The 9,746-nt window shown below is 36.7% G+C and overlaps 1 protein-coding gene across 1 annotated transcript in view; it reads left to right on the top strand.

The window, feature by feature from the left end:
• Nucleotides 1-164: 164 nt before the first annotated feature.
• The window catches only part of LOC590972 (chromatin-remodeling ATPase INO80), a 105,883-nt gene continuing 96,301 nt past the window's right edge, over nucleotides 165-9,746 (top strand). The window contains exon 1 of the mRNA XM_030999185.1: nucleotides 165-441. The gene's annotated coding sequence lies outside the window, so the exon portion shown is untranslated. The remainder of the gene's footprint in view (nucleotides 442-9,746) is intronic.

Below are 9,746 nucleotides of genomic sequence, written 5' to 3'. Positions count from 1 at the left end.
AAAACAGAAAGTAAAATTTTCCCAAAAGTGCCCCGCATGTCACAGAATCGATGGAGATGGAATTTCTTATTGGTCTAATTCAAACAGGCTCCACCCCAAAACAATTTTAACAATAAATTGTTTCAATTTGTGTGTGTGTTTTTTTTGTTTTTTTTGTTTGCAGAGAGGCTACCATAGTTGGTATCCGAATGGCACGCCGAATGGCTGTCGAAAATTACCGAGAGTATGGATGCTCTCTCTCATGGCGGACTATCCCTGCACTGTGGGGTTTATGAATACACAAGCCACAATATTCAACATGCCAGCTGAACTCGTGGCTATTGAGTTTCTGCACAGTGAACCGACTTGCCATTTTGCGTTGCTTCCTCTCGAAAGCCGTTTATTTTGACTTCACATTTTCACCTCCCTCATAAACTGCGGACTTCATAAAATACTGAATGGGTGAGTGGAGTCAGTTTTTTTCTCAAAATGTTGGAGTTTGCATAATGATCATAATGTCTGGTCTCGCTTGTGAAAAATCACACACTCAGCTCACAAACTTAGTGGAGAGTCACACTAACTTATGTCACAGTAGATTCTACTCTGTAGTCTAAATTCACAATTGACTTGATCTTTAAATTAAGCCCCAAGTCCAAGGTCCAACTCCAACTTCCAAGCCTTAAAATAATGGGCATCCATTGGCCTGAGTGTGTGTGAAGAGTGATGTAAACAAATCTTCAAAATTATTGTAGGCCTAAAAAGGCTATAGACTCTAGACTATCTGCCATGCACGTAGAACCTAAGCTTACGTTTAGCGCATGCGCACAACATTTATCTGATCTCGGCGAACCGCAGCCTCATTTTACTAAATTGGCACCGACAAGGGCCCTTCTTAATTGGCCATCGCTGGCTTCCATTGGTGCGAGGAGCAAGCTTGCGATTTTGTTTGATTCGATACCAAAATTAAGATATTTTAGTCAAATTCTCTATTTACGTTTTTTTCAGCATCCTCAAAGTATTTCACTTAAAGTATAAGTCTTACGTAACTATTTTTTAAGTTTGAACAATTCTCATTTTCGTCAAACTGGAAATTTATTTTGAAATGTTTGTTGATTTTTTCTATTTTAATTTTTATATGTGTGCAATTTCATGTGTGAAGTGCGTCACCTGTTTAAAGCTAGACCGAATTTTCCATCTCTTTCATTCGTAAGCCTCTTATTGGGGTAGGGTCGGCTCTCTCTTTAGAGACAGAAGCCGACTATACGCATTCCCTTGCTAACACCATAGCCATTTATGGCCATATTTTTATGCCCCGAAAATCCCCCCAAATGTCATTTTACCTCTTGCATGTTATATTGTAAATTAGGCCTAGGCTATAATAAATCGGTTCCACTTACCAACTTGACTGAAATAATCCGTTTAATGGTCCCTTTTTAGGAAATTATGGGTCAAAATCGAAATTGAGTTAAAATACGTCTTGCAAGATTTTTAACATGGATTTTGATTTTGACCCATAATTTCTTAAAAAGGGACCATTAAACGGATTATTTCAGTCAAGTTGGTAAGTGGAACCGATTTATTATAGCCTAGGCCTAATTTACAATATAACATGCACGAGGTAAGATGACATTTGGGGGGATTTTCGGGGCATAAAAATATGGCCATAAATGGCCATAGTGTTAGCAAGGGAATGCGTATTGTCGGCTTCCGTCTCTAAAGAGAGAGCCGACCCTACCCCAATAAGAGGCTATTAACGAACGAAAGAGACAGAAAATTCGGTCTAGTTAAAAGCATGACATGTCAAAATCTCTGTGGTGTGACGCAATATTACGTATTGACATTGCCATTGAATTCAAGTTGCGCTTAAGTTAATTAGGCCCTCTCTCACTAAAATTTGAAGCCACTCGAGCGGATCGGCCAATGGGAGCGCGTAAACTCACTGTACAGTGCTCAATTCGCCAAGTTCTTCGTGCCATGGTCACTAAAACATCAAAATAAATGTTTTAACGTAATACCGGGGGCCTCTTTAAAAGTCTTAATACCGGACACTATACATTATGTTAAGAATTAAAAATATGCATCGAAAGGTCAATGCATTTTGACAAGTTAACCAACATGTAACTACATGCGCTTGTTACCCGGCCGAACAAGGTTAAGCTAACCAACTTGACTGAAATAATCCGTTTAATGGTCCCTTTTTAGGAAATTATGGGTCAAAATCGAAATTGAGTTAAAATACGTCTTGCAAGATTTTTAACATGGATTTTGATTTTGACCCATAATTTCTTAAAAAGGGACCATTAAACGGATTATTTCAGTCAAGTTGGTAAGTGGAACCGATTTATTATAGCCTAGGCCTAATTTACAATATAACATGCGCTTAAGTTAATTAGGCCCTCTCTCACTAAAATTTGAAGCCACTCGAGCGGATCGGCCAATGGGAGCGCGTAAACTCACTGTACAGTGCTCAATTCGCCAAGTTCTTCGTGCCATGGTCACTAAAACATAAAAATAAATGTTTTAACGTAATACCGGGGGCCTCTTTAAAAGTCTTAATACCGGACACTATACATTATGTTAAGAATTAAAAATATGCATCGAAAGGTCAATGCATTTTGACAAGTTAACCAACATGCAACTACATGCGCTTGTTACCCAGCCCAACAAGGTTAAGCTTACAACCAGTGGCAGTAGGGGCGCTGGCCTGAGAATGATGATCGTCCACATAAACAAGGATATCCTCGTATACGCGGACAAAACATGTCATATCCCCCAGTTCCCCGTCTTCCCGAGGATTTATTGCTCATCACGTGAAAGTCTCTGTACAAAGTCAATGTAATATGAGTCAAGAAAGTCATTGCGAAATCCTTTTTTTTTTTTCCCATTGCCAACGTGCGGATCAGAAATCAGAATCTTCAGTGAAATTGCGAACAATCCTTATCTTTGCGGACGCGTCTGTCCATGTTTACGAAAACAATCCTAGTTTGTGCGGACGATCCTTATATACTTTTGGACCAGCGCCCCTTCTGACAACAGCGCGCATATATACATTTCAAGCACGAAGCAAATTGCAGTTGTTTACACAGAAAATTTGCGTTACTCAAGAACTAGTGAAACATTCTTCATCTTACTGAGAGCGGAATTGGAATAAGGGATTCTTTCACAAAATGTTGTTCAGAAAACTTGTTAGCTGTGATGAAAATGTGGATGTTGTACGTACATGTAGATGTAAAGGGCGCTTTTGAGTCAAAGTGCAGATATTCATAATTATGTCTAAGTGACAACTATGCAAACACCTAGCCGTAAAGGAGAATGAAACTTGGCCCTTTTAGTCTCATAATCGTATACAAAGTAATATTAAAACATGTTTGATACAAAAACTCGCTCATTCAATCCTTCAAAGGTGGTTTTATTAACTATTTAATATAACACGCGTCGTCTGCTTGTGTACCAAATTATTAGGGAATCTCCATTTTCACGGCCTGAGCCTATACCCCTGCCAATTTGTGACGTGTCAGTTGGTATGTAACTGCATTAGGAATTGTATTATGCATGTGTGTACTTATCGCAAAGAAGAAGGTGTACTGCCAAGCGAGACTCAAGAAGTCCATTCACTTGATTCCTACATGTAACAAGGAAAAGCAAGCAGAGTTGTTTAGGCAATGGGCTGTGGCGATTAAAGTTGAAAATTTCTTTAAAAATAGCTACAAACAGTCAAACGCAGCCATCATGATGTGATCTAGACAAGTGATCCATGTACGTAAGTAAGCGATTGTTGTACATTGATGCAGTGGGTGCTCGATTTGATTTAATACAGCAAATTTCTGATTTTGTATGTCTATTTCGAATATATCAAACTAAAATAATTCATTTAAAAAAAAGAGTAACTGGTATAACTCAAAACAATGGCTATGTACACGTAGGCCAATTCAGCTATTCAAGGCCCTAAAATTTCACGAATTTTCTCTCTTTTGGTGAATCTTTCAAATGTGGCTCGTGGGGGTAATGTAGGAAGTTATTAATGCCCATTTAGATCACCAATCGATGTAGTTTGGGTTAAGTTCTCCTGTCAAGCCCCACTCACTGCAATACTTATAGCTACTTGCGCCCCCCTATATTGCAAACAATGCCTAAGCGGTGACCATTGGTCCCCCATGGTCCCCTTTTTCTAATGTTAATTGAGAGCTGATTTGATGAGATAACCAACTGTCAGTGAACATGTAGGGAGGTCTAATCCCTCCTGGCCAAACTAGTGCAGATAGGCTTTAAGGGCTAGATGATAGTAAGCAAACCATTGGTGAAGGTGATGGGACAAACTATCACTTCCAAAGTTCTGAGGTGATCTGGATGTACGTGTAGCTATTAAGCAAATATTAATTGACTACGAGGGTAATGGTACAAACTATCATCGCCGAGGTGATCTAGGCTCGGGATGATGGTAGTTTGTATCCATTGCCCGAGTAAAGGAGGTTAATATTTGTTTTATATCCCACATCATTTATTTAAAGTGAATTTTACATAATTAAAAGAACAGATTTTGCAGACAGTTTAGCTTCAGCTAGATTTTACAAAGCGCAACATGCATACATGTGTAATACAGTCGATGCGCGCTCATTTGACATTGACATTGACATTTCGCGTAACCTACATTGCTATGCGCTATATGCTTATTCAATGGGCAAGTGGGGCAGCAGCAAAAAATTATGGTACAAAACTCCTATCGCAGGGATATAGTACTCATCTATCATTGATCATGTGACCTCGTTTAGACCAATCAGATTGCAAGATTCTTAGTATGCGGGATATAATAATAGATAGCGTATTAATTCAGATCGCCGAGGAAGTGATAGTTTGCCATCGCCCAAAACCAAAAGGTGATTACCGGTAGTGCTGTAACATCACGGATATCTCCAATTCCGTTTAACTCTTTATGCGCCACTTAAAAAACCCCCCTGTGCCACATTCTTTTAGGGTCACACATTTCGAGGGAATCTTTATTGACTCTGCTGAATCAAGAGGCTATAACTCTTCACTGGATGATCATGATGAAAAATATTGTGCAGCAAAGTTGTAGACCGGAAAACGTGCTTTTCGATGAACCGTCATTTGTTATATTTTGAATTATCATTTTTATAATAATCATAATTATATAATGTTTAATTTTTCTTATTTACGGCAGTTTTTTATCCCTCTAGAATTTCTTATTTAGCAATGATAAGACATCTTCAAATCGAATCTATTAGAAAGGTGGACTTCTTACCTTTCTTTACATACCTTGCTCAAGTATTCTAACAATTCAGAAGGTTAGTATTTAGGTTGTTGAAGAAAAGAAGTTCAATAGGGAGAGACTTGAAAGTACCCCGCTCAGCCACCCTTGACAATGGGCTAATCTGCCCATTGAAATCCCTATTACCCCAGGTTATTGTCAATGTCCGGTTTAGCGGGGCATGAAAAGGGACGTCGTGGGGATGTTTTTCTTTGTTGTGCCATGATAAGTCAATAAGAAATAAGAGAATGTTATTGATTTTGCCCACTGGTATGAGCATGTAAAAATGGTATAGGCATAATATATTATATGTGATATACATGACATAATCAGCATCTTATTGAAATGTCTCATTATGAATGTTCACCGCATCTGTTCTCTCACCTTCTTTACCCCTCAATAAAATTGATTTCAAGTACATTTATCACAGCCATAGATATACAAAGAAAGAATGAATCAATCTTAAAATATAAACTATATTGCATTGTTTTCCATTTACTTTATTGTGAGAGAGCTTATTATCAGAAATGATTGACGAGTGGAGTATGCAATGAATAAAATATGGAGAACGGACGTGAGAGACATTATGAGAGAGAAATAGTGATATGAAATGAAAGGACTTTACTGTGAATAAAGATTATAAGAGAAAGAGATAAAGATGACGGCAAGACAGGATACATATTGATACGAAAATAACAATAATAATGAGATAGAGATGACGGAAAGAAAGAGAGTAAACACTGATAGCATAAGAATGAATAAAGATAATAAGAGAAAGATATAGAGATGACGGCAAGACATAGGGTACATATAGATAGGAAAATGATAATAATAATAAGATAGAGATGACGGAAAGAAAGAGAGTAAACACTGATAGCATAAGAATGAATAAAGATAATAAGAGAAAGATATAGAGATGACGGCAAGACATAGGGTACATATAGATAGGAAAATGATAATAATAAAAAGATAGAGATGACGGAAAGAAAGAGAGTAAACACTGATAGCACAAGAATGAATAAAGATAATAAGAGAAATATATAGAGATGACGGCAAGACATAGGATACATATTGATAGGAAAATAATAATAATAATAAGATAGAGATGACGGCAAGAAAGAGAGTAAACACTGATAGCATAAGAATGAATAAAGATAATAAGAGAAAGATATACAGATGACGGCAAGACATAGGGTACATATAGATAGGAAAATGATAATAATAATAAGATAGAGATGACGGCAAGAAAGAGAGTAAACACTGATAGCATAAGAATGAATAAAGATAATAAGAGAAAGATATAGAGATGACGGCAAGACATAGGGTACATAATTATAGATAGGAAAATGATAATAATAATAAGATAGAGATGACGGAAAGAAAGAGAGTAAACACTGATAGCATAAGAATGAATAAAGATAATAAGAGAAAGATATAGAGATGACGGCAAGACATAGGGTACATATAGATAGGAAAATGATAATAATAATGAGATAGAGATGACGGCAAGAAAGAGAGTATTACACTCATAGCATAATAATGAATAAAGATAATAAGAAAAAGATATACAGATGACGGCAAGACATAGGGTACATATAGATAGGAAAATGATAATAATAATAAGATAGAGATGACGGAAAGAAAGAGAGTAAACACTGATAGCATAAGAATGAATAAAGATAATAAAAGAAAGATATAAAGATGACGGCAAGACAGGATACATCTTTCTTTCATTAGTTTTATTCATTCTTATTCTATCACTGTCTACTCTCTTTCTTGCTGTCATCTCTAGCTCTTTCATTAATTTTTATTCATTCTTATTCTATCAGTCTACTCTCTTTCTTGCTGTCATCTCTATCTCTTTCTTTCATTATTTTTATTCATTCTTATTCTATCACTGTCTACTCTCTTTCTTGCTGTCATCTCTATCTCCTTCTTTCATTTTTTTTATTCATTCTTATTCTATCAGTCTACTCTCTTTCTTGCTGTCATCTCTAGCTCTTTCATTAATTTTTATTCATTCTTATTCTATCAGTCTACTCTCAGGGAACACTTTTATCACTAGAGTCTTCGTCACTGCTCGATTCGTCGGAATCAGAGTCCATGCTCCATGCTTCCATAGTAACAAGATCTCGAGCCTCCTCTACACTAAACACACGTTGACGTTTTCCAGCAGGTGCCATCGTAACATCAGTAAAAAAAATCCAAAGAAAACCGCTAAATACACGGTAATTTCGAATGTAACACTATGAAGAAAAACAGTTTACCGGAAAGTGTGCGATGTATACAATGTAAACAATAGTAAACGCAACGCGTGGCTACACACTGCGAGCGGTATTATGAATGTCTAATTGACTCGTATACATCTGTGCAAAAATGCGAAGTTGGCACGCCTACGTCCGTGCAAATCGGCGAACAAAGCAAACAAAGAGTTAACCGCCAGTCAAAACCGAACGGTTTTCGGTTAAACGATTTTTTTAAAAAAATCGTTTTTTAAAAAAAAAATTTTTTTACCGACTCGGCAGCAGGTCCGTGTGAAAAAGCGGGAAGGGCTTTCATTTAACTGCGAGATGCATTTAAAGGGGCCGATTTGTGCTTGTGAACTTATAACAAATAATAGTAACAATGTCGTTTTTAGAAGAATGTGTAATATCATTAATGTAAATTAAAAACAGTAGAGGACCTAGGATAGAACCTTGTGTAAAAGTTGGATGAATTATTATTATAAACTACATATTGAGATGATGAGATCTATTACAAAGATTACTTTCAAACCAAGATGACAGACAAATTGGAGTGTTGTTCTAGTATTCTGTTCTAGTTTTGGTCAACACACAGATTACTGAGCTGGGAGACATTGCCAGGCATAGTGCCAGGTGGAGGGGCATAAATCGAAACTTAAAAAAAAAAAAAAAATCGGGAAAACGAAACCGTCCAATTGAAAACGGAATCCGCCATGGGCGGTCGGATACCGGACGGTTAAACGTTTGACTACAGCACTAATTACCGGTATTCCCTTTATATTCTACATCGGAAACATTTCACTTCTTCCGTCATTTTAGAGCACCAAGTCATCAATTAACATCTAACCAGTATGATTTAATCGTATTTAGTATGATAATAAGAGTGGCATACGATAATAAGATATCACCTCTTAAAATAAGATTTTTCAAATATTTTTAATATATTTTTTGTAATACCCATAAAAACCACGGAATCGCATTAAAACATGAACAAGTAAACCCCCGCAGCCCCAACAAAAACTTTGCTTCACAATTTTCTTTTAAAATTTTAATGAAAGAGCAAACATTTTACTTGACTGTACGTACCAGTATCACATTTTTCTGAAATTTTACTGTCCCGGGGCCAACCGGCCATTGGTAGTGTCGAGTTTTCATGAAAATCTGATTTTTCTCTCCAAAATCTGATTTTTTAGGATACTCCGTCTGTTTTTTTGTGTCAAGAGGTTGGCATCTCTGCTACATTATTGCAGATTTTTACAAGAGCCATATTGTGAATTCAGTGCATCATTTTATATGGAGTGGCTTATACCGTATTTGCCGGCATAAAGGCCGCAGTATTTTTGGAAGAGAAAATATCAAAAAGTCGGGGTGCAGCCTTTACGACGAAAGAGTAAAAAAAAAAAAAAAAAAAGTCAAAATGAGCACGAATTTGCACGTATGGGACTAGAAACGGTAAATAACAATACCACTATGGTACAGGACATTTCCAAACATCTTACCGACAATTTTATCTTGCATTGTTGACATGAAGACGAAAATAAACGTCCTAACACAACATTTGCCGATAGATCTTGATCTAAAGGAAGGGACCGTCTAACGGAGCTGCCGCGAACATCCATCCAAAGTCGCCATTTTGTTTTTCCATTTCATGCAGTTTCGCATTACACTGTACATTGTGGTAGGGGAATATCGGACACCAAATCTGCCTGCGATCACTTTTTTAGCTAAACTTCCGGTAAATTATAAGAATATGGATGAATTTGGTATCAGTTTGTAAAAAAAAAATAGTGTTTTCGAGAAAATTATGATTATTTAGTTTTGTCCATTTGTTTTTTTTTCCTTTTTTTTTTTTTTTTTTTTTTTCCTCTTTGAAATGTCGAAGTTGGGGTGCGACCTATGCGGCGGTGCGGCCTTATTGCCGGCAAATACGGTAGTCACTTGTGTGTGAATCTTCAAGGTGATTTTGTGGCTAAAGCAAGAGCTTGGAACTAAAAAGAACTGAGTTTGCAGTTAAAACAAGGTATATAGATGAACATGTACAATTGAATATGTTTTAAAAAAACTAATTACAGCAAAAATATGGTCTTTACGGTATGCATTTGCGCTGTGCTGAAAAATACTAATTTTGATGGTAAAATACTAATTTTGGAGGTGCTGAGTACTAATTTGTACTTCCAAAGGTTGGCAGCTCTGGTAACGCATACAATACTACTATCTACACAGTGCAACAAACTTTTCTTCTCCCATCAATGATGGGC

Source organism: Strongylocentrotus purpuratus, unplaced genomic scaffold, assembly GCF_000002235.5.
Source record: "Strongylocentrotus purpuratus isolate Spur 01 unplaced genomic scaffold, Spur_5.0 spur5_scaffold_5, whole genome shotgun sequence".
Classification (NCBI taxonomy): Eukaryota; Metazoa; Echinodermata; class Echinoidea; order Camarodonta; family Strongylocentrotidae; genus Strongylocentrotus; species Strongylocentrotus purpuratus.
This window is presented reverse-complemented; position numbering and strand designations above follow the sequence as displayed.